Consider the following 24,771-nt stretch of genomic DNA (forward strand, 5'->3'; position numbering starts at 1 on the left):
TGACGTCTGGTAACATTTAAAAAAATATGAATACAAAATTGCTAATCAAATGTGTTTGTTGGCTAATCAAGAACATTTTAATTAGCTAATCAATTTTTTAAAACTATCTCTTGTGTTTTGCCTCCATTTTGAGTTCCCTCCCATCACATACCTACAATCCGCCAAAATGTCAATGGAGAAGTTTAGTACACAAGTTTTGCGGAACAGGATATATGCATATCTTCATTTGTTGCCACAGATTACCTGATCGTCTTTGTTGTTTAAAATAGATGAGTGATCAAGGTCCAAAAAACTGCCTTTCCTAAAGGAAGATCGCATCTGTGTTTTACTCTCCCAGCTTTTGGCAAGTACTTTTCTTCTTTTCTGTGGACTGATGAGGCCTTTAACATTCCAAGAAAGAAATGTAATTGGGTTAGCCTTTGCATTGTTAAGTAAGGACTATAAGTGTAAAAATAAAGAAGTCTGTTCTATAGGCATTGTCCATCCTTTAACAACCAGTATGAGCTCCTTCATTCCTTTTGGATGACCTTCATTCAATAGTATTTTCTTTTCTCATGGTAGCTGCCATTTTTTTTGTGCACAAAAGTTTGGGCATGCAGTGCGTGGAGCCCATCTCCTGTCAAAAAATACTTGCACCCCAGAAGGAGCCTTGCATGTGACTAGTAATTGCCCCCTTCTGTGGGGGCATACAATGTTTATAACGGCCCAGATCCCACACCTCTACTTTGGTGTCATGCAGGCAGCTTGTTACCGGCCTTGTGCCCTGAATGTCAGGAGTAATCGCTTAAGTAGTCCTGGTAATGCACAGAGAATGCAAATAAAATGTACTAATGAAATCTGCCATTAGTTTCCTACTCCTTGATATTAAATGTGCATCTCCACATCTTATCTAAAGGGTTACCTAGTATTGCAAACAAAAATTATGTCTCCTATGTGAAAAGTCACCTGCGATAGATTGGAGGATCTGAAGTAGGCAAGCAGCTCCTTTAATGGTCTGGTGCACCACCCTCCAATGATAATATGCCTGCAATGCTGATTCTGAGAGAAGACTGCAGCACAGCAAGATCCAATACTGTTCAAGCACACTCATATATTTTGTAATTTCAAAATGGCCACCCTGATTTTATATTCTCGATTTTGCAGGACTAAACTGGCACAAAGGCTGATGGGGATGAAATGCTAGCGGCAAAGACTGTAAACCAAAAGGAACACTGAATAGAGGTTACATTTTAAATGTATTTATATCGCGCACCATCACCAACTGAGTTGGTCCTCAGGCGCTCCGGCGGATCTGTAAAACAAGAAGGTGGGCGGTTTGGGTTAGTCGGTGAAGAGGGAGTAGGAGAGTGAGAGAGGTGGTGTGCTGTTGGAGGCTTCAGTTTGGTATACACTGTGTGCTGAATTTTGGGGTGAGTATTGGACCGGGGCGAGACCTTGTATGCTGTTGGTGGTGTTAGTTTGTTGATGCAGTGTGGTAAAGTGCGTGCGGTTTGTTGGGCGAGAGATGGTTGTGTGGATTTTCGGGTGAGTTGGGTATGCAGAGATTTGAAGGATGTGAATCCTGGTTACGGCACATCTAGTTTCATTTAATTTGTATTCCTATGGGTGGGGTTCGTTGCAGCTTTCCTTTCTTGACCATCTGACTGTTGTGGATGAAGGCGTGGCGCGCTCCCTGCTGTATTCTAATGAGCTTTGTATAACGTGGATGGGTATGTCTATTCTCCCCCTAAGGTGTCGGAGCTGAGGATTGAAGCCCCCCTATTCCCTTTCTATCTATTGTGACTTAAGTCTGTTGGAGCTAGGATGTGGTTCAAGGCCAGAGTGCTATTGATAAATCTTCCAAGTTCTTCCATCTTGCCCTGCCTATGTATTCAGTCTTTAGTGTCCTCCTACCATGGCTATCTCTCGGTTTGTAGTTTGGTATGTCATGGAGTGTCTTCCTTAGGTTCTGTTTGTAGTTGATTGCTTGGTGGAAGCCGGAATCAGCATCTTCATTCATCATTGTTTTAGCTGTGTGTTTGTCCCTGTGGGCGGTCTTCTGGTTGCCCAGTGAAGAGCCAGGATTTTAGCAGTTTCCTGAATAGTAGGTGGTTTCTTATGTTGCGTATGTTCTTTGGTAGGTCGTTCCAAGTTTTTCGGTGCGTATCTCTTTTCTTCACGTGCTCCCTTGGTTCTACTTTGTGGTCCCCTCTGTTCCCTTCCCCTCCCCCCCGGTGGGCCTAAAACACCCCAACTGCCCCCCGTATCCCAACCATGTCTGAACAACCCCAACTCCCGAATCCACCCCCATCCCCCTCCCCGGCGTCCAGCCAATTAGTTCTGCCATTGCTGGCTTTTGGCCGAACCACCAGCCTGCCCACCTCGGCCAGGCATTTCACACATAAAGCTCATTCCCTCGAGCCCCCAATGTTCCCCCCCGACCGTAACCCGACCATGTGTCCCCTGTACTTGCTGTTCATGGGGACGGTAGTAGTGGTAGATTCTCCGAATCTGCGCATATCCGTCCCGGATTCGGTGGGTCACCCCCGTTCTCAGTCCTCGGAGTCGTTTCGTTCTCCCGCTTTTGCTGGGGATGGGGTGTTCATTTTCCGAAATTTCCTTGCACCGGTGCGCCTTCTCCTCTCTCCGGACGGGCCGGGGCTGTTCGTTCTGAGGTTCTCTGGTCCCACTGGACCCCTCCGGGGATGCGGATCCACTGTGTACTCTTGAATAGCACTCCGGATGTCTTCTTCCGTGATCAGGGTTGAGCGTTGGCCCATGTATTCAAAGTTCAGGGAGAAGGGGTAGCCCCATCTATAACGCACACCCTTTTCTTTGAATAGTAGCGTGAGGGGTCGGCACAGTCTGCGCTTGGCCAGCGTGTAGGAGGAAAGATCCTGATATATTGAGACCTGAGCATTGTTGTAGGTGATTTCTCTGGTCTTTCGGGCCTCCTCCAGCACCTTTTGTCTTTTCCGAGTAATAGTGGAACCGGACCAAGATTGACCGGGGGGGCCCCCGCTCTGCCCCCTGCCCTATGCACTCTGTTGAATGTGGGCTCGGTTGTCATCTCCTCTGCGAATAGGAGGGTGATGATGTCCTTCACTATTCGAGTGACGTCCCTCTCCGTTTCCCCCTCCGCTTCAGGCACTCCGAAAATTCTGAGGTTGTTCCGCCTCTCTCTGTTTTCAAAGTCGTCCATCTGTCGGGCCCTTTCCTCGTCCCTCTTCTCCAGGGCCTCCAGCCTCATACATAGTTGTATGTCCTGGGCTGCTGTTGATGATTGGTTGGCCTCCACTTGTAATAGTCTATCTTCGACCTTGTCCACCCTCTGGTCCATTTTTTCAAACTTCTGGGCTATATCGGAACGCATGTCCCTGATTTCCCGCAAAATCGAGGCGAAGCCTCTTTCCATTGCTGCCGACGAGGGGGCCGCATCTTCCTGTTGGGCCATAGTTTCCCTGGGGTTCGTGCTCATGTTGCCTCTGGGGGTCTCCTGGAAACGGTATCCCTGTAAGGCTTCTCGCCAGTTCATCTGGTAATTACCTGCACCTAGCAGTATCGACCCCCGTCCGCTCCGGGTCAGTACTCTATCTCCCTCCGCGACACAGATGAGTCTTGGCTGTTTCCTGGGGGTTAGTCTTTTCTTGGGGGGGGGGGTGGGGGGGGGGCAGGCACACGACCCACCTGTCCCTGGGTGGGGGCCTCACACCCCGCTCGATGTCTGCCGCAGTGGTCCGGGGTTTCTTCTGGCCGCCCCGTAGAAGGGTGTCGTGTGTGGCCTGGGCCGGCGGGAGCGGAGGGCACCACGGCCCCGACGCCCTGCCCGAGGGCTCTCGTGGTGTGGGGGGGGCGGGCACACGCCCCACCAACAGTGGGTGGGGGCCTCACACCCCGACCACCCCGAGTTCTTCTGTCCGTAGGGGGGGGGCAGGGCGCCCAAGACTGGACCCCCCTGGATGAAGTCGATGTGTTCCGGGGATCCTCCCCGCGATTAATCCGGGAGTGCGGGGAGATATCCCCACCCGTGCCAGCGGGGGGGCAGGCCCGGGTCTCCCCGTGTCGCTGCCGCTCGCTCTCCTCGCCCCCCTCCTCCGGGACCCCGAGGGCCGCGGCAGCCCGCCCAGGGGACTCCCGGTGGGGGCGGAGGCGTCCCAGCGCCGGTCCGCTCGAACGGATCCAGCCGCGAGCACTCCGGGACGGTCTCCCAGGCCGGGGCACTGTTCTGCCGCTTCTCTGGTCTGGGAGGGGAGGGGGGAGCCCGTTTCCCGAGCCGCCGCCAGGCTCGCTGAACCTCCGGCTTCTCGTCACGGCGAGGGGGCCTCTGGGGCGGAGCCCGTTCGGCCGCGTTCACGTGTTCAGGCCGCGTCTTCTTCCCTTGGGGCCTTTCTCGGGAACCCCGGGGTCGTCGGGCTCCGCTCTTTCTCCCGCGGGACTCCCCGAGGGTTCACTCGTCCCGTTCGCCGTGTTGGGCCCGCCGGGGGCGTCTCGGGGGGGGGGGGGGGGGGAGGCTCAATTCCTTCTAGACGCCTGGCTTCGGGGAGAGCAGCACATTCAGGCAGCCATTGCCTGCGCGCCCCCTGGTGGCCTCTTGATTTTGAATTTTATTCGTTGTTTTATTGGTAGCCAATGTAGTCATTTTAGCACTGTTGTAATGTGTTCTCTTCTGGGTAGTTTGAGAAGCAGTCTGGCTTCTGCATTTTGTATGCGTTGTAGTTTTTATTAGGTCATTCAGGCATACCCAGGTATAGGCTATTGGCGTAATCTACTTTGGACATGACCAGAGCGATGAAGGCAAGTGTTTTTGTTGGCCAATGACAGGAACGGAAGGATCCTTTTTTCTGCTCGCAGGAGATGGAAGCCTTTTTTGAGTAGAGCGTTTACTTGTGGCTCTAGTGTAAGATTGTTGTCCATCAGGACCCCCATTTTTTTACAATCGATGATGCCGCTGGGGTTGTTCCGAGTTCCCTTGGCCAAGGGATGTAGTGGTTGTCCCCTCCAGTTTTTTTCTGATGATCATTATTTCGATTTTACCTAGGTTGATTTTGAGGTGGTTCCAGTTCATCCAGTTGAATACATCAGAAAGACGGTTCTCTAGTGTTGTATTATCTTCTTGAGTTTCTTATATTGTGAAGATTATTGGTGTGTTGTCGGCGTAGTTGTTGTAGCAGGTGAGGCCGTGTCTTTTGATGATGTTGATTAGTAGAAATAGTAGAGATGTTGAATTATAGCGGGGAAAAGTATGATCCTTATGGTACTCTGTATATGGAGTCTCTTGGTTTGGATTTGAAAGGTTTCATCCATATGGTTTCTGTTCTGTTTGTTAGGAAGGATTTGGTCCACAGTAGGGCAGTGTCTGTTATTCCGGGTTCTTCTAATCTCGTTATGAGGATGTCGTGGTTAACTGTGTCGAATGCTGCGGATAGGTCTAGCAGTATAAAGGCGGTACTGTTGTCGAAGTCTGTGTTTGCTTTTAGGTCATCCCATATTGAGGGCAGAGCTGATTCCGTTCCTCTCATTGTTCTGAAACCAACTTGTGCCTGGTCTAGTAGACAGTGCTCTTCTATGAATTTTTGGGTTGTTTTGTATATGTACGTTTTGAGCAGTTTGGCTATGTACGAGATGGGTCTGTAGTTGGAGAGGTCCTCTACGTTTCCTGCTGCATCTTTGAGTAGTGGCCGGATGTATGCTGATTTGAAGGAATGTGGCACTTTCCCTGTTGAGATTGAGAGGTTGAGGACATTCTTGTGGTATTCCATGGAAGTTCCTTGTTTGAGAATTGATTTATATATGCATGGGGGGCATGGGTCCTCAGGATAACCTGATTCATTGCTTTGATTTACCAGTTTGACAAAAGTCTCCACTCATATTTCGGGAAAGCTTTGTAGTTTGTTCGGATGTTTCTCGTGAGGGTAGGTAGGATCTGCAGTATAATCGCATGGTCTGCTTTGTATGGTTTGTTAGATGATAATGATTTTGTTTTTGAAGAGGTCTGCTAGGTCATTGCATAGTTTCATCGATGGTATTGGCGTGTTGTTGTAGCCAGGTGGATTTTTTTAATTTCATTTATTATTTTGAAGAGTTCTTTTTGGGTGTTTGGTGCTTTGAGGATTCGGTTTTCGTAGTATTTCCTTTTTGCTTTTTGTATTTCCTTGGATATGTTGCAGAAATTTCAGTTTATTTGCGTTATTGTTATTGATCCTCCATTCTAATTATAGTTTTTTTTTTTTCTTTTTTGTTTCACGAGGTTGAATAGTGGGGTGAACCATGTCATTGCTTTTTTACGTGAAGGAGTGAAAGGTTTTTCTTTGGCGATGTTGTCGATAGTTGTTATGATCCTGGTTAGGTTGGAGTTTTTGATGGTTCTCTAGTTTCATTTCATGGTGATCAGTGGTTTGTCTTGTTGCTTGTTTATTGGAGTGGTCGTTGCGATTATGAAGGGAATGATGAGGTGGTCCCTCCACGGTATTTGATTTGGGGGTGCTGTGTTATTGAGCTCTTTATTGGCAAAGATTGTGTTATGTGTATGCCCTGCCGAGTGGGTTGCTCCTTTGACTAGTTGTTGTAGATATTGCTGCTAGTTGGGGCGGGGTGGGTAGGGATTTTTGTGTGGTTGTGATTTCATTATTGAACCAGATGTTGAAATCTCAGAGGACGATCAGATGATTATACTTGACGGCTAAGATGGTGATTGCTTCCATGAAGGCGTCTACAAAGGTTGCATCGTAGGTTGGTGGTCTGTATATCAGTATGAATTTCAGGTTTGTTTTGGAGTTTACTGGTAGGCGTAGGATTAAGGATTCGCATTTGTTTGTTTAGTGGGTCTTTCAATTTGATAGCCAGGTTTTCCTTGTGGACGATTGCCAGTCCCACCCCCTCTTCTGATTTTTCTGTTCGCTTGGACGAATTTGAAGTTTTCAGGCAGGCAGTTATTGAGGGTAATTTTGTAGTTGTCTAGCCATGTTTCGGTTATAAATAGGATGTTGATACCTCCGTCACACAGGAGGTCGTATATTTCGGTGGCATGTTTGGACATTGACCTTGCGTTGATTAAATGACAATGGATCTTTTTGGTGCGATTTTGTTTATTAGTTGTTCCGTGTTTTGATTTGTACTTGTTCATTCGGGGCTTTTCTGTATTGACCTTGATTGGATGAAGATCAGCAAAGGCTGCTTCTTCATTGAAGCGGTCTGCTAGATTGATGGCATTGCTGTTCAATCGCGCCGCTTCTTTAGTGATGCTAATTGGTTGAAGATCATCAATGGCGTCTCCTTCATTGAATCGGTTTGTTAGGTTAATGGTTGGGTTGTTGGTTACCAGGGCTTCGTCGTCTTGTCTGGTATGTTCTGGGTATCAATTGTGCTCTTCTGTACTTGTGATGTAAGGGGTTTGGGGTCTTCCCACTGGCTTATTGGGTTCTTCCATCTTTTTTCCAGGGTGGTTGGTTGATTCTTTGCTTGTCTCGAGATGTCAGTGTCGTTGAGGTGTCGCGGCTCTTTGGTTGTGGCGAGTTATGGTGTAAGATATAAGGATATTTCTCGAACGTAGTTTGTTCTGACGATAGCCGTGTTAGGCGGGGTGTTTTCTGCATTTGAAGCTGCTTCTACTGGGTGCAGTTTGATATGTGTATCCGTGTCCACTGCTGCATGATCTTGTTCTTTCTCGGCATCCATTTCTGCGTGATATGCTTGGATGCTCTCGGGTCCCTTTTGTCCTTCCTGTCAGTGGCTTAGGTGTGTTTCCTACAGGTGCACTGTCCGGGGGGAGTTGGGTGAGTACTGGGTGTTCGGCTGTCGGGCAGTCTAGGACTCAGTTAAGGTCGGTAACAGTTCTCAAGGGTATTGGTGGTAGTATGGTGGGACCTAGGTTTTACCGATGGAGAATGGCACATAGTGCATAACGCCTCAAATGGGGTCCTGGACGGCGAGCGAGAGGCCCGTGTTTCAAACGGTCTCAGGTAGTAGTTTGAATAGCTGGTTTCGAGCCTCTTGCTAACTAGAGGAAGGTCTAGGTTTCAGGGCGTGGTAGGCAGTAAGACAGCTCCCAGAGTTGAGGCGACCAGACAGCGGGTGGAGGCCTAGGCTTCAGATAGTGGCAGGCAGTGTTTGGGACGACTATGACTTAAGGTAGATATGATCAAATTCCTAGAGATTGGCGCACGTTAATTGTGACTGTCTTTTTTTAATATAATGGTTTTGTAGCTTTCGTATATTTCGGTGGCATGTTTGGACATTGACCTTGCGTTGATTAAATGACAATGGATCTTTTTGGTGCGATTTTGTTTTAGTTCCGTGTTTTGATTTGTACTTGTTCATTTGGTTAATCTCAACAAATTCACCAGTGTACGACGCAGGCCAGCAACCACAATACTATAGCAATGTTTAGCAATTGTAACTCTATCATAGTGTGGAGCAGGCTAGCGACCACAATACCATCACAGTATAGAGCAGGCTAGCAACCACAATACCATCACAGTATGGAGCAGGTCAGCAATCGCAATACCATCACAGTATGGAGCAGGCCAGTAATCACAATAATATCACAGTGTGGACCCCTCCAGATGTGAATCAAGTCAGTCTCAACTGATTCACTAGTGTGCAATGCAAGCTAGTACTTAGAATACTATGGCAGTGTGGAGCAGGCTAGCAACCACCATACCATCACAGTGTGGAGCAGGCCATCAATCACAATACCATCCCAGTATGGAGCAGGCTAGCAATCGCAGCACTATCAGTGTGGAGCAGGATAGCAATTGCAATATTATCACAGTGGGGAACCCTTCTAGACGTGAATTAAGTCAGTCTCAACTAATTCACTGGTGTGCGACACAGGCTAGCAACTACAATGCTATGGCTGTGTGGAGCAGGTTGGCAATCACAGTACTATCAGTGTGGAACAGGCTAGCAATCGCAATACTATCACAGTGTGGACCCTTCTAGATGTGAATCAAGTCAGTCTCCTAATTCACTAGTGTGCGACGAGGGCTAGCAATTACAATACTATGGCAGTGTGGAGCAGGTTAGCAATTGCAATACTAATTACAGTGTGGACCCTTCTAGGTATGAATCAAGTTGAGCTCACCAAATTCGCTAGCGTGCAATGCAGGTTAGCAATTACAATACTAACAGTGTGGACCCTTCTCGGTGTGAGTCTAGTTAATCTCAACAAATCTGCTAGTGAGCGACGCAAGCTGGCATTTACAATACTAACAGTGTGGAGCAAGCTGGCAATTACAGTATTATCACAATGTCGGTTATTTTATTACGTGGTAGGGATTCCAGGGTAGGGTAATTGCTCTGTCCCTCACACTGGCCACTCCTACCTTGGTGGCTGCCAGTGGCTTCCCCTGCGGATACCTGCGAACACTTTTTGGAGCCGCTTCTGTCGGAGCCGCCCTTTGACTTGGGGCCCTTAGCCTTGGGGCTGCCGGTCAGAAGGCTGCCCTGGGAGGGCGAGTTAAGTGCACGGGGGTGGCCAATCAGGGACCGGGGGCGGCTGGGAGGCAGGAAGAGGGAGGGCAGGTGAGTGAAGGGAAAGCGAAAGAGCAGGGAAGAAAGGGGGTTCGAAGGCCAGGGTGGAGGGGGGTCATCACACAGCGAAACAGACTTCACAAGAAAGTGAATAAAAACAGCGAGCAAAGGAAGGTGAAGCAGGTTGGAGCCAGAAGCGCAATGCTGCCATTTTGGTCCCTCAAGTGCTAGAACCACTATGGGTCTGTTCCTCCTCACCTAACTGGATAAAATGGGCTACTGGTTGTTACACGTGGTTTACTGCTCGTTACCTTAATGGTGTTCTAAAATGTGTTGATTGAGAGGAGTTTTGTTTTGAATACAGATCTATTAGACTGGTGAAAAACATACTTATTGTCATAGCTGTGCACTTGCGTGCCGTTTGGTGATGGTGTTTAGCCGCTGACTGCTTAGACGTCTCATGATTCACACCGTGCACTACGAAGGGTATCGTTCATACCTTCATTCATTTCGTAGTGACTCTCTTGAATTGGGTACTCTTTGTGCATTGAAGGCCTGTACTTTTCCATTTGTAAGATTTTTTTTTTTTTTTAACATTGCATTGTTTTGCTATTTATATAGGTTTAATGATGTATTTGTTTTATCAGGAACGCATTTCACTGCTTTTGCAATTGGCCGATAACCAGCTCCAAACATGTGACGCTAGGAAGGGCAATTCCATGATCAATGCATTGTTTGGAGAAAAGTGACCTGTGAGAGCTACTGGACCACTGAGAAACAACCAACAGGTGGTCCGGGGAACCCCGATTCACATACTTGGACGAAAAGACTTAACATGTGAAAAGCCCTTATGCCTTTTGATAATGCAGGGCATTTCACGTGTTAAATCCCGAGTGGCCAGTCTATAGTCGATCTGTTTTTACTGTTTATTTGGTGAGTAGACCTACATTTGCTAGAACCCTGGAAGTACACTGGTCTTGACGCATTGTGATGCTGTGAGAGCTCAGACTTGAAAGGTAAGTGTTCCTAGATCGGTTGGTTGCCTGAAGAACTCCAAACTAGTAAACCGCTCAAGAGGTTGGAAGCTATGTGAAACTGGTGGTTCCGGAAGTGATGAGCCCCTGAGTGCTGCAGTCCTTTGAGATGGGCTGTTAGGTCCCTGCATCTGATGTTTCTGCAGGCTCTGTAATCCTTACCATATGATCTTGTTTGTTTGCAGCACCCTTGTGATATGAGGTGCTGGGACACCGAAGACCTAAGGGGCCTCATCAGGAGTTGGGCGGTAGCCCTTAAATGCAGGGTAAACCCTGTTACCGCCGCATTTAAGGGTTGACCCAATCCCGGGTATGGCCACATTGACCTTCAGCTCTGAGCTGGAGGGGAATGCACCAGTGGTATGGGCAGTGTCAGTGCTATTAGCGCAGCGCTAATTGCTACTGCGGTTATGGCACAGAAAAACCTTATTGGGTCCAATTGAGCCAATGGGGATTTACCGCCTTACTGCTACTAGTGATCCGGCGCTAATAGCGCTGGACAGAGTAGCAGTAACACTAATTGCATTGGCGGTATCCCGGTGCAATTACCGCCAGGATAACACCAACCATGTGATGAGGCCCCCAGAGTGCCTGGAGTGTTGCTGATGCTGTGAAACCAGGAACTGCACAGCCAGAAGACTCCCAACTGCTGTAATCCTTTTTATATTTAATATTATAACTTTGTCTGGATGATTAATAATTCTGTTTACTGTTTTAATGTGCTATATTTGCAGATCTGTTATTCTCTTTTAAATTTGCACATAAGGTTTGTTGATAACCAGAAGTGCTTAAATAAATAAAAAAAAGAAGACTCCCATCTGCTGGTAGCACGGACTGTGAAGAAATCGTGAATCCCATAAGAACTGTGTTAAAGCAAGGAATGCTGGAATTTGTAGTGAACTTCTATACAAAATATACCAAAGCAACGTAGTCTTTGAAACATAGTGGATAACACAATCGTTTTTTAAATGTAATAGTTTTTTGTTAAATAGTGAAACCAATGAATGACAGCATGGTGAATTATGAAAACATTCTTATGTCCACTGTAGGGCTGGAAATGAGGGCACGAGCCAGCAAAACTCTTTATATCTGACGTGAAATTAAATAAAAGCTAAAGACATTGTGAGAAAGTGGCTTGACCCTGCATTCTGGGAAATGTTTTGAAAGTACCAAAGCATCCAAAACACATTGTTGGAGAAAGAAAGTGTTTGTTCTGGCTTTATGTGAAGCCTAGCTAATGTAGTAGTTGTGTTGCATTCTGAAAACCTATAAACTCTGAAACCGTGGCATATAGAGACTCCTTAAATTGTAATAATTTGAACCAAACTTTGTCTTGGGTGTCTCAGGGGGACTCTTTATTAAGAGCAAGAAATAAGATGTATTGTGAATGTTACATGCTTGGCACTTGTGGGAACCCGAAGAGGCTGTGGGAAACTGAAGAGGCTGTAAAATAAAATCAGACAGTGTTTTATACTGTTGATATAATAAACGCAACACTATCTTTGTCTTCGTATATATGTTCCTTACAATGATTCTCTGTACCCATCAAACATCAGCTTATTTGCATTTCTCTGTTTCATAAAATGTACGGTTTCTGTAGATGTATTAACATGTTCTTATAATTACCAACGATGTAATCACTGCGTCTCATAAATTGAGATTGACTGATTTTTGTATTTTCCATACATATGTAAGTCATCAGTTGCTATTATTATTGTTCATATTTATAATTTGCTTTATGGAATCTGAATATGATGGTAAACATACTGAGCTTATTCTAAATGAAGAGATAGATTTAAATATAAGCTAACTAGGGAAAATAAATGAATGGAAAAAATGACAATTATGAAATATATACTAGTTCTGAGGCTTGTGGAATCTGCTTAGATCACATAGGCCGACATCTAGTGGAAGCTGCAGAGTATTATTTTGTTTTTCGAAATTCAAAAAGGGGTGTCGAGCTAGGGCGTGCCAGTAATACTATCCCTAGTGTGACGTCCCATGTACCCATGATCCCTCACGCGTGTAGGACCCTCAGATTGTTTTTTTCTGCCATTCCAGTCGGACGCATATTGCGGAGTTCCATTGGCATTGGCCAATTATACATATATTATTGTTAAAATTCCCTGTATCTTTCCACCCTACGCCGAAGATCGACGCCGGTGAAGATCGAGGACAACAACCGTCAAAACTCCACAACAGACTTTGGGCCTCGGAAGGCCTCTGTCCTCGGCCCGGGCCTTGAAGGCCTCTGGCCTCGGCCTGTACAAGTAGGGAGAGTCGGGGTGGTCATACAGGCTCCCACATTCATTTCCTACATATACTCGCCCGCTGCCATATTAATACATATGGAGAGTACTCCCTTTAAATTCTGCCAGAAGTGTAACCGGAAGTTCCCCAGGGTAGATGAGCACAATATGTGCAATTTGTGTCTCCCTCGAGACCATCCCAAGTCTACCTGTCGAGCTTGTAAGCTCTTCAAGCCCAAAACACTTAAAGACCGCTCCACTAAACATGGGCCCATTACGCCAGGCAATGATTGGCCATGGAAGGGACCATTCGCGATGGCAGCAATGCCGGCGTATAAGACGGTGAGCGCAGAAGGGTGACTTTAGACACCCACGCGCAAGCCCGTGACCTCGGAGGACTGGCCAGCGGCCCAGTTATGGGGACAATACCCGGCGGCAACGGAAGGCACTGAGAGAGCGGTCGAACAAATCTGAGTCCTCTGGGCGTTCACGTTCAAGATCGCCACATGACAAAGACCAACCGTCCACTGTTGGGAAGGGTGCCACACTACCAATACTTGTAAAGGCTCGGTTGTCAGAAGATTATGCCGACCTCTATGCTCCCAAGTGGGTAGTGTCTACTCCTGAGATTCAACACCCCTCCACCACCTCCGAAACTCGACGCAATGCGTCGAAACACTCGGAAACCCCTAAAACCTCAGGGAAACATTCCCCTAGTCACGGGAAGGGGATAAACAGCACAAGAAACCTTCACAACACCCTACAGAAAAACAGAAGGCCCCTGGAAAGTCCAAGGTCCCTGACACTAATCCTAGGGGTAAAATTGTCCCTCCCGCTCCTCATGATATGGGCGTGGATGAGGAACCACAGCAAGAGAGGGTTATTCCCAGTTCCAAGGAATGGAACTCAGGACATTGATAGGGTAATGAGAAGGAGGTCCTTTTTTATAGACTTCTACGAAAATGACCCTACTTATTTCCATAGCTATACAAATACACCAGCTACCTCTGCCCCTTCGGGATCCAAGGACTCTCAACCCCCTACTAAAAGGCTCAGTTCTGAGACTCCAGCGCAGGGATTTGTTTCAGACCCTTTAATAATTTAGCCTTACCATCCAGAGTTATATGGTGAGGAGACGGAAACACAGATGCTGGACGACCAGACAGGGGCTGCTTACTATGGGGATGATGAGGACCAGTCTTGACTCCCCTATTCCGAAAGATCCCCCGGTGAATGACTCACCGGTTGATAATCAACCACTCCTCAATGAGGTACTAGCTAAAGCTACAGCCCATTCACACAGGGTGTCCAAAAAGATAGAGATTTCGCAGAAGAAATCCTAGGGGACAGAAGAGCCATTGCCCAAGCTATCCCCATATTAAAATCAATCCAGTGCAGAATTGATCCCTCACTGGTAACCCCTAATCTTACTTGTGCAGTTAATCCACGAGTGGAAAAATTATTCCGGGCCGCTTCCTCCGATCCCATGTACACAAGGGGTCAGTTAAACCTGACTCATTGGTAGTAACAACCACCAGAAAGAGGGCGGGCACACCACCAGCTTCTTCAGAAGCACCCCCCCGATAGAGAGCAAAAGGATATATGCTCTGGGGAGGAAGGTGGCATCCACGGCGGCATAGCAGGCACGTAATTGCTAACACTACCACTCTGTTAGCAAGCTAGAACTGCACCAGTGGGTACAAGTAGCTGCTCTAATAGCCTCTGCTCCTGAACCACTAAAGGGCCAGTTGTCCCAAATTGTATCAGACGGAAGATCTGTGTCTGGATGCATCCTTAAAGCAAACTTTGATGCAGCAGATAATGCAGGAAGATTAATAGCCGAAGGAACAGTAATAAAGCACCACGCTTGGCTCAGGCAGTCGGCGGTTTAAACCCGAGACCCAAGCCACGCTTAGACATGCCAGTAGAGCATAACGTTCTATTTGGCAAGACAGTAGAAGAGGCACTAAACACAGCTAAAGATGAGTACAAGACCTTAAAATCTCTCGGACAACTCACAAATAAACCCCCAGGTCAAAGGGGAAATAATTTTCGTCGCTTTCATGGCCAAAGCTCCCAGAGGGGTTCCAACTACTATCGAAATCAAGGAACCTCGTGGGGCAACAGTCAGTTCCAGACTTCCCAGGGCTCCCCAGAGGTCAATGTAGGGGCCGCTCTAGAGGCAGAGGCAGCCCCACCAGAGGTGGTGCACCACCTGCTAAACAGTGACGTTCTGCTTTCGGGTCCTCTCCCATGCATCCCCAGTAGGGGGTCGCATTTCCACCTTCTCCCACCCATGGGAGGGGATCACTTTGGACAGATGGGTCTGTCCACAGTGTCCGCAGGGTACTGGTATAGAACTACCAGGGCGCCCCCACGACCATCCTCCAAGACAGAAGGTACACTCGTTGGAACACCAGAAAATCCTTCTTGAGGAAATCACCATTCTGCTGGCAAAGGACGCAATAGAAATCGTCCCGGGCAGCGAGGTAAACAAGGGTATTTATTCAACCTACTTCCTTGTGCCCAAAAAAATCTGACAATGTGCCCAGTATTAGACTTGCGTCCTGCAAACAAGTATGTCAAGCCACAAAAATTCTGCATGACTACATTGCAAGAGGTAATCCCACTACTAAAAAAGGGGGAGTACATGGCAACATTGAATATGAAAGTTTTAATAGAAAAATGAACACAAGGACTCTTTGGTACGCTCCAAAATATTGATTTATCTTCTTAAGTTTTGTATTCAAAATCATACATTCCTTAAACTTCAATCATGTTATTGCCTTTGATAAGTATTCCATTCATACAAAATAGTCATACATTTCTTCAATTGTCTCGTTCTCTCCCTCTTATCTCCCTCTACACGTGTTTCTCCATCCTTTTAGATGGTTCATCATTATGTAGAAGCAAATATTAAATAAATGCCACACATACATGGTGACAAGATCATTCAAACCTTGAGAATTCTGCGCATTTGTCAACAAATATGTACATTTTTGGCCTGTGGTTACAAATGTCCTGATCATAATTGACGATTGCGACGCCTACAGACGTCTAGCACGTCGTGACGTCACCACGTGCACCCCGTAATGGATATTCGGCACGTAATTACGTCCTCCCGCTCCAGCGTGATGACGTATATAAATAAATGGCCATTTTGAGAATCAGTATCGGCAAACACAATTAGATTCTCCATGCGGCTTGGGAGTCCAAGAAAAATCCCAAGATTATAATGAGTTAAGAAATAGGCAAACTATCCATTTACACTAAGTGGGAATGCTAGGAACAGATAGCAGAAAATATGGGGAAAATACTAAATATATTCTAAAACTTTCTCCTGAATAGATGGTAAACAAAATACTATGAGAATGATTTGACCCAGACTGCATGGTATATATGGGAATATTGACAGCAACAACCTAAAAAAGAGCAATATCAAAATAAATGGTTATACTAGAATATCACTACAATATTGAATCACCAAGTGAAGGAAGTACACATGGTCAATCATTCTTGTTATCCAAGTGTTAATCACACAAACACAGACCCAATGAGATGTGACGTTACTCATATGCACAAAAAACCCTCCTAATGAACCATCTGAAAGGATGGAGAAACATGTGTAGAGGGAGATAAGGAGACAATTGAAGAAATGTATGAATATTTTGTATGAATGGAATACTTATCAAAGGCAATGACATGATTGAAGTTGAAGGAATATATGATTTTGAATACAAAACTTAAAAAGATAAATCAATATTTTGGAGTGCACCAAAGAGTCCTTGTGTTTATTTTTCTATTAAGTCAATTTAAGCACTGGTCAGTTGCAGTGTTTCAAGGGCAGGGTGCTGCAAACAAAAACCTTTAATTTGACTAAACAACTCAGGAAACTCGCCATAGTTGTTACAGGCTGAATCAAATCTACACTCTGTTTTGGATATGAAAGATGCCTATTTTCATATTTAAATGGTCCCAGCACACAGAAGATTGTTGCGCTTCAAAATAGACAACCAGCATTACCAATTCAAGGTGCTACTCTTCGGAATAGCCTCGGCTCCAAGGGTATTCACCAAGGCACTGGTGGTGGTAGCACACCTACGCGTGGAGGCAATTCCAGTGTACCCTTACCTGGACGACTGGCTCATTACAGGGGAGTCCCCCCTGATTTGCAGACTAAACATTCAACGAACTATCAACCTCCTTTTTCAATTGGGCTTCTCGATCAACGAGAATAAATCAAGCCTGGTGGCAAGCACCTCAAAACAGTTCCTAGGAGCTATCCTAAACACCCAAGAGGGGTTGGCCTTTCCATCAGAGGAAAGAATTCGAAATCTGTTACTGCAAATTCCTCACTACCCAGCCGGTCGCCAAATAAGGGTGCGCAAAGCAATGCGTTTGCTAGGCATGATGGCATCTTGCATTTACCTGTTTCCCCACGTGTGCCTGCATATGCGACCCATGCAGGAAGGGTTGGCGAAACAGTGATCTCAAGCAAGTGGTCAGTGGGACGATCTAGTGGTCGTTTCGCCAACACTAGTACAAAGTCTTCGCTGGTGGACAAGAGAGAATCTGACAAAGGGTAAACCCTTTTATGATCCAGAGATACAGGCCATTGTTACAACAGACGCCTCCCTAGCAGGGTGGGGAGCCCACTACCTGCACCATACATCTCGCGGTCTCGCACAGTGGCTCAGAACCACATCAACCTGCTAGAACTTCTGGCAGTCTTCAGAGCTCTTCGGGCGTTCAAACACCACCTACCCAACCTGTCAGTGCAGATCCTAACAGACAGCACTACGGCGATGTTTTACTTAAACAAGGGGGCACTCGTTCACCAAATCTGTCCAAGCGTGCCCAGAAAATTTGGAAATGGGCACTCAAACGGAAGATTTACCTGTCATCCCAACATGTTCCAGGGGATCTCAATTCACTGGCAGATGCTCTGAACAGGGATCCCCTCCCAGAGGAACACGAGTGGCGACTAAACAAACTCTTCTCTCAGTGGGGTTTCCCCACTATAGACCTATTCGCTACAGGCAAAAACAGGCAATGCCCAGAATTCGCATCCAGGTTCCCCCAGCCAGGCTCCCGGGGGAATGCCCTATGGATGAATTGGTCAGGAATGTTTGCCTATGCTTTTCCACCAACCCCTCTGATGAGGAAGGTGGCCAACAAGATGTACAGGGAATTGATGACGTTCATCCTAGTTGCTCCTATGTGGGCGAGACAACCATGGTATCCACACCTATGCAAACTTGCGGTGTGCGACCCCATCAAACTCCCGTGCCGCTACAACCTACTCTCCCAGCACGAGGGTCTAACGGTGCATCCTCAGCTCAACTCGAACTTGGCAGCATGGCTCCTGAAGTCATAGAGTTCGGACATCTCAATCTACCTCAGAGATGTCTGGATATCCTAAAAGAATCAAGAACACCTAACACGAGGCACTGTTACTATGATGAGTGGAAAAGATTCGTTATTTGCGGCCAGAATAAGCAAATCAACCCAGTTGGTTGTACTCCTTGCAATATTGTCACCTATATGATTCACTTACTAGATGCAGGGTTAGTGTTTAACTCGCTTAAAGTACACCTGGCTGCTTTATCAGCTTACACCACTTCCCATAACAAGGTGTCATGGTGGAAAATGCCAGTTGCCAAAGCATTTATGGAAGGGGTAAAGAGACTCCACCCTCCAATCTCTAACCCACCACCAGGGTGGGACCTTAATGTGGTACTTGCTAAGCTCATGGGTCCTCCCTTTGAACCCATGCACAAATCTAGTCTCAAACACCTGACTTATAAAACTGCCTTCTTAGCCATTACATCCATAAGAAGGGTCAGTGAAATTCAGGCTCTGTCAGTGCAGGATCCTTTCTTTACAGTACATAAGGATACACTAGTTTTACGCACTCACCCTAGGTTTTAACCTAAGTTTATTTCCAAATTCCATGTTAACCAGTCCATTAAGCTACCGGCCTTCTTCCAGAAACCCAAAAGCTCTCCTGAGGTGAAACTCCACACACTAGATGTAAGGAGAGCGGTCCTCTACTACGTAGACAAGACCAGACCGCTAAGAAAGACAGATCAACTGTTCGTCTCCATAGCTCTAGGCAGAGAAGGAGATCGCGTCTCAAAGAATGCCATCTCTAGATGGATAGTCAGATGTTTCCAACTGTGCTATTCCCTCTCAGATAAAACATTGCCTTTTACGCCAAGGGCCCACTCTCAAAGAGGTACTGGAGCCACTCTGGCTTTCATTGCAAATATACCCCTTGACAGCATTTGCAAAGTGGCTACATGGAGCTCTATTCACATCTTTACTCAGCACTACTGCATTGACGCTCATTCCAAGACACATACTCAAGTGGGACAAGCGGTTCTAAGACATGTATTTGCTCACGACCCTTCTCACATCCCACCTCCTTCTTCTAACACTGCTCGCTAATGTATGCACTGCATGTGATCTAATTAGATTCCACAAGCCTCAGAAGGGATACATTACTCACCGTAATCATATTTCTGGTGCTTGTATCTGCTTAGATTCACATGCGCCCACCTTTCCTCCCCTCTGAGAGAAGGCGCATGGATGCTTGTAGTCTCATCTATGTTATCTGCGTGGATGCTCTGAACTCGCGCTACTCCTCATGCTACCTCATGTCAGAAAAAATACAATCTGAGGGTCATACACGCGTGAGGTATCATGGGTACATGGGACGTCACACTAGGGATAGTATTACTGGCACGCCCTAGCTCGACGCCCCCTTTCGAGTTTTGAAAAACAAACTGCAATACCCTGAAGCTTCCACTAGATGTCGGCCTGTGCACAACAGGTGCATCTAAGCAGATACAAGCATCAGAAATACGATTACGGTGAGTAATGTATTATATATAATCAAAGTTGTGTTTCTTTGTGGTTTTGTATGTGGTGTTGTTGGGGACGTAACACCTCATGAACGGTGAGGTCTGGTGTCATGATTTTTGCATGGCATATTCTTTATTTCATTGCCGAATTAATGCAACTATTTCTGACTCGCAATGTGTCATACCGTTCCCTACAGGTCATATGTAGTAAGTGCTCCTCTCCCATCCAACCTGAAACATCAACACCTGATTAATTTCTATTGCAAAATTTTGGACAGGTACTTCACCCTCATGACATCAGATGGACTTTTGCTACAATTTGACGATGACCTAGTTGAAACAGTTGATTTGAATCGGGTTCCATGTTTAACAAAAATACTTCTTTCTTCTGTATTCTCTTTTCATTAATGCTTTGACCCCACCTGCCCCCTCACAAATATATTTTTACGGAATTGCCACAACAAAGGAGCAGTATTTAATTACAATCGAAACAAAACATCAAAAGCTGAAACATGATCAACATTCTGAAGAAGTAAGATCTCAAGACCTTGAAGCTGATAGAACTAAACATGCTTTGAGACAGAACAATGAAAGTGCTGAAGAACCTGAAGCAAGACTTACTAATCAGAGAATTTGTGCTGTAAACAAACAAAGCAACAGAACTGCTGAAGAAACTGAAACACGACTTGCTGTGAAGAGAATTAGTGCCGCTGAACAACGAAGGAATGCAACTGCTGAAGAAACTGAAGTGAGACGTTCTGATATTTAAAATTCTGAAAATTGAAATCCCGGGTCGAAGCCAGGCAGTTCAGCTAGTGTCTTCATATTTGTTAGGGAGAATTCTCAGAAATGTGCTAATTCCTCTCTACCCTAGAGACCACCAGCAACTTTTCTGGATTTTAGGACTTTAATTTTTAACGTGGAGAGAGTGTGACCTTTTTTCTCCCCACTCTCTCGTATTTTAATGTGATTTTGAACACTGTATTGCTTTTGGTTGTGGAGTCTGACATTCTCCATAGGCATCATCTTTGTGTCACACAGCACCTTTAGTGCAGTGGCACAGGGAAGTCTTTCAGATTTCCCAGAGGTTTAAATACCTCCTCTTGGATAAACTATTGTTTCCAAGGGCAGTAAAGTGAAATTGACTTTACTTACATTTGTAACTTTCTAGACCCAGCACACACAATCTTACAATAGGGTGCTGGAAGGGTTACTTAGTATCCCAGTATCCCCCTTTGTCTAGCTTCTCATGTAACAATTTTATGTTACACTTTCCTCAATAAATGGCTGGTGGCAGTGGTTTACTTTTAATTACTGTTGTGTGCTTTTACCACGGGCTGCGTTCGCAGCCACTGTAAAGCACCCAAGGGTGCCATTTTTGTTAAAATGGCCCCGATCTTCTTCTTTTTTCGCCATTTCTTTGTGGAAAGGTCCTTCTTGAGATTTACTCTGTGCGCCAAACCAGGTTTGGTCCCTTTTTTTGTTTTGTCTTTGGCGGGATTCACGAGTGTAGTCTGCTTCTGGTTCCAGGGTTTCTGGCAGGGGCAGGAAGCGAGGGAGGTGCCCTAAACTCCCTGTGCTTAGTCTCATAGGAGACAGGAATGCACTCTTAGGTGAGTGGCCGGCTGGCTGTCCGGCAAGGACACCCACACTGCTGGGTGACTTGACAGCTAGGCTGGAATGAATGGGGGAGACCTGCATAAAAGGCGAGGCTTTTTGGCTTGGAAGGCAGTCGACCACTGGAAGAAGGAATCCGAAGAAGAACTTGGAAGAGATGCCTGCTGCAACTCCTGGACCTTTGGTTTACCCTTTGAAGCCATGCTGCTGTCATGAAGCTCCAAATTCGTATCGACAGAGAAGCCCTGCAAGTGCGACTTCTCCCCTTGAATTGGTGGGACCAATCAACTCCAAAGTAAGCCACCTGGACATCCTCTCAAAGCTGGTTGAATTTCCACTGCTGTCGCTGCTGGAACCGAATAGCCAGGGAGAGGAACACCAGATTGTGTGCGTTGCCTTTAAGCTGGCCAAGAGCTATGTTAGGCAGAATCCTGTGCAGTGCCCTTAGGGACCACTACACACAATTAAGACCACAAGTGGTAATACAAGTTCACCTTTGGTACAAGCTTGTACCACTGTGTTAAATGTGTAGCAGTAGCGGAGCAGCCAGACTTATCTCAAGATCAAATGAGCAGTAGTAGAAATTACACAAAGGACCACAATTACTGTGACTCAAGCAAACACTGACTCAAGGTTTTTGGTTGAAAAGTAAAAATACATTTATTTCTAAACCATTGGTTGGTAAAACACTTCACTTGTATTAAATTAAAACCACACGAAAATACACTACACACAACCAATTTTCTTGGCACTGAACAACTCAAGGTAAGTACCCTATGTTTTAACGGACCGGTGTTGTGAAACAAGATGTTACCGGGAATACATATGCGATCACTTTTTGACAGTAATGACAGTTCGGTCTTACGAAAGATACGCGTATCCGCGGAAAGAAATGTTACCGGGGCAAAAACACACTTAGCACCTTAGTTAGCCAAAGAGAGTTGGGGGCAAAAATCATAGGCAATACTTTTGTCAAGGCAGACAGAATCAGAGAACACTTGCTGACAGGAAAACAAAAGTCAATAGGCCAGGGCCAGTGTCAAGTGGAACTGGGTTCCTGTTGTCGAGGATCACAGAGTCAGTTCAAGATTCAACGTTGCCAGGAGTACTTGGATATTGTCAACAGAGGAAGCAAACGTTATAAGAAGGAGGGGAGACGAGGGCAAGCCTTGGAGGATGAGAAAAGGGATTAACCCTAGTTCCTCGCAGCTGGGCACAGTACCTTATTCAATGAAGAAGCTGGTGCCACGGCAGTTGTTCCTGGTAGTTTCCTGCAGACCCACGGTTGACCCCACCAAGCTCAAGGGAAGAAGACTCCGGGTTAGATCTTCTCTGGTTGTCGAAGGGTAGATAGCTCAGGACTGCAGCAGGGCTTCACCGGGATGGGATATTTGCAGCAGCCGTCGTCTTCTCCGCTTCTCTTCGGTTCCTTGTAGTTCCAGTGGCGACTCTGACTTCCAGCTCAAGAGTCCTGCCTTTTATGCGAAAATCTCCCATTCACACAGCCTGGCTGTCGATCACGCAGCAGGGGTTTGTCCGGCCCGGACAACCACCTCAGCCAATCATGGCAAAGTGCGACTTGGGTTTCCTAGGATACCCTGTGCAGGGGGTGACTACACCCCTCCCTCACATCCCACGTAGACACCCAGGCGCCCAGAGGAGAGCTTCTTGGCAGAAGCCCGCCAAAAGACGGTGAACAAAGAAGGCAAACCTGGTTTCCCGCGCAAAGTAAAACACAAGAAGGACTTTAACAAAAGGAATGGCGAATAAACCCGACCGGAGCCAAAAGAAAGAGTATTTGGTCAAGCGGGTTTATGCTCGAGGCTAATATAATAGCCTAAAACAATACCACGTTTATATAGTATAATCGCGGTAGAAAAGTTATGGTAGATACCACTGCCACCAGCCAAGTCTAAATGTTAAAAGAGCAAAACAGTGCTCCAGGAGGTACAGATAAAAAAGGGCTAAGGATTAACCCTTTCAATACTCCATGTAAAATGGGGTGTACTGGATCTGTGGTTAAATGACTATGTAAAGTTAATGGCAACTTTACCCTTTTCTGGGGGACAGTAGTCAGCCCCAGAAATGGAATCGGTGGGAAGTCTAAAAGACAACCCTGTGTCACTGCACTGAAGGTGCTGTGTAACACACAAAAGAGTGGGGCTACTGAAGTGGTGTACTCCAGAGTCCACAATCGCAAAAACAGATGAAATACACATGGCAAAACACAGGTAAGAGTGGGGGAAAAGCTCACACTCTTACCCAGTGGAAAAAATAAACTCCAGAAATCCAGCAAATCTGCTGAGTGACTCACTAGGTAAGGGAAATTTAGCCATAGAATGAGAATGATAATTCTCCCTAACGAGCTCCAAGAAGATCCTCCGGACTCCCAGGAAGCAGGACTGACCGAGCCTGAGCCACCTTAAGAGAGGGCTGGACCCCAGATTCAAGGAAAGCCCATCTTGACAGCCAGGATCTGCAGTGTTTGCGGTGGACGCAAGGAGCTGAAACACAGAAGTGCCACTTGTTTGAAGATTGCCGGTTGCAGTCGGTGACTGTCCCATTGCAGTGCAAGAGTCCCCAGACATCCTCCATCTTGTCACCACGACTGAGGCCCAGGAACACCAAGATCTTCAGAGCTGCGCAGGAACAGAAGCTATCTGCTGCACTTTTCTTCAACTTAAAGTTACTGTACAGTCTAAGAGAACTTGCCTCTTGTTGTGTCACCTTGCTTGGTCTCAGTTGAGACTTGTCTCGGTTGCTCTTGTAGAGTTGCTTGCATCGTCTACGACTCAGGCTTAACAGCTTGTGACTCGACATTTGATTCTACTTTTTCTACAAAGATTTCTAAAACATTGTGTTTTTTTTTACTTACCTGCAAGAAGTGCTTCAGTTCACCTTGACTTTTGCTAACTTAACATTGTCTGGGCTGGCTCCCTGAATGACACTTCTCTCTTCTGCCTATGTGTTTTGCCTTCCTTCCAGGAAAGGGTCAACTGACTTTGCATTGGGGGGTTTATGAAAGTACTTAACTGGTTGAGAATAATTGTGTGAACAGTGTCTTATTCTAAAACCTCTTTTCTTTAGCACCCCTCTCGTATATTCTTAATGCAACAGTGATATATTAATGTCCACTACACCCTAGCTATTGAAGTCACCTAAGGGTGTAGGTAGTGTCTGTGAACCAATCCAAATGTGTATTTGCTGATTTAGAAAACTTGTGTGTATTTTTGAAGTTTTTTTGTGTGTTGCATTATATTGCTCCCTTCTGAAGGCTTATTCAAACTGACTGTTAAATTAATAATTGTTTAATCAAGAAACCTTGTGTGTAAGAGTTTATTTGAATACTCGTATCTGTGAATCTCTGTTTAACTCCCTTACAGATCACATTGACCCCTCTTGAGATCAGCTTGGCTGCTCAACAAGCTTCCCAACCTGTGTAGTACAGACTTATACCAAAGGTTGGTAGCGTGCCCAGGAAGTCAGGGTTATTGTAGTGCACCCAAAGGGTACTGCATACAATCTTGCCTAACAATATTTATTCCGAAGCCAACT

At 46.1% G+C, this 24,771-nt stretch overlaps 1 protein-coding gene across 1 annotated transcript in view; it reads left to right on the forward strand.

The window, feature by feature from the left end:
• The window catches only part of RFC1 (replication factor C subunit 1), a 1,503,724-nt gene that overhangs the window by 67,595 nt on the left and 1,411,358 nt on the right, over positions 1-24,771 (forward strand). The window lies entirely within an intron of this gene.

This window comes from Ambystoma mexicanum, chromosome 6q (genome assembly GCF_040938575.1).
Source record: "Ambystoma mexicanum isolate Mex_15411 chromosome 6q, UKY_AmexF1_1, whole genome shotgun sequence".
NCBI classification, from domain to species: Eukaryota; Metazoa; Chordata; class Amphibia; order Caudata; family Ambystomatidae; genus Ambystoma; species Ambystoma mexicanum.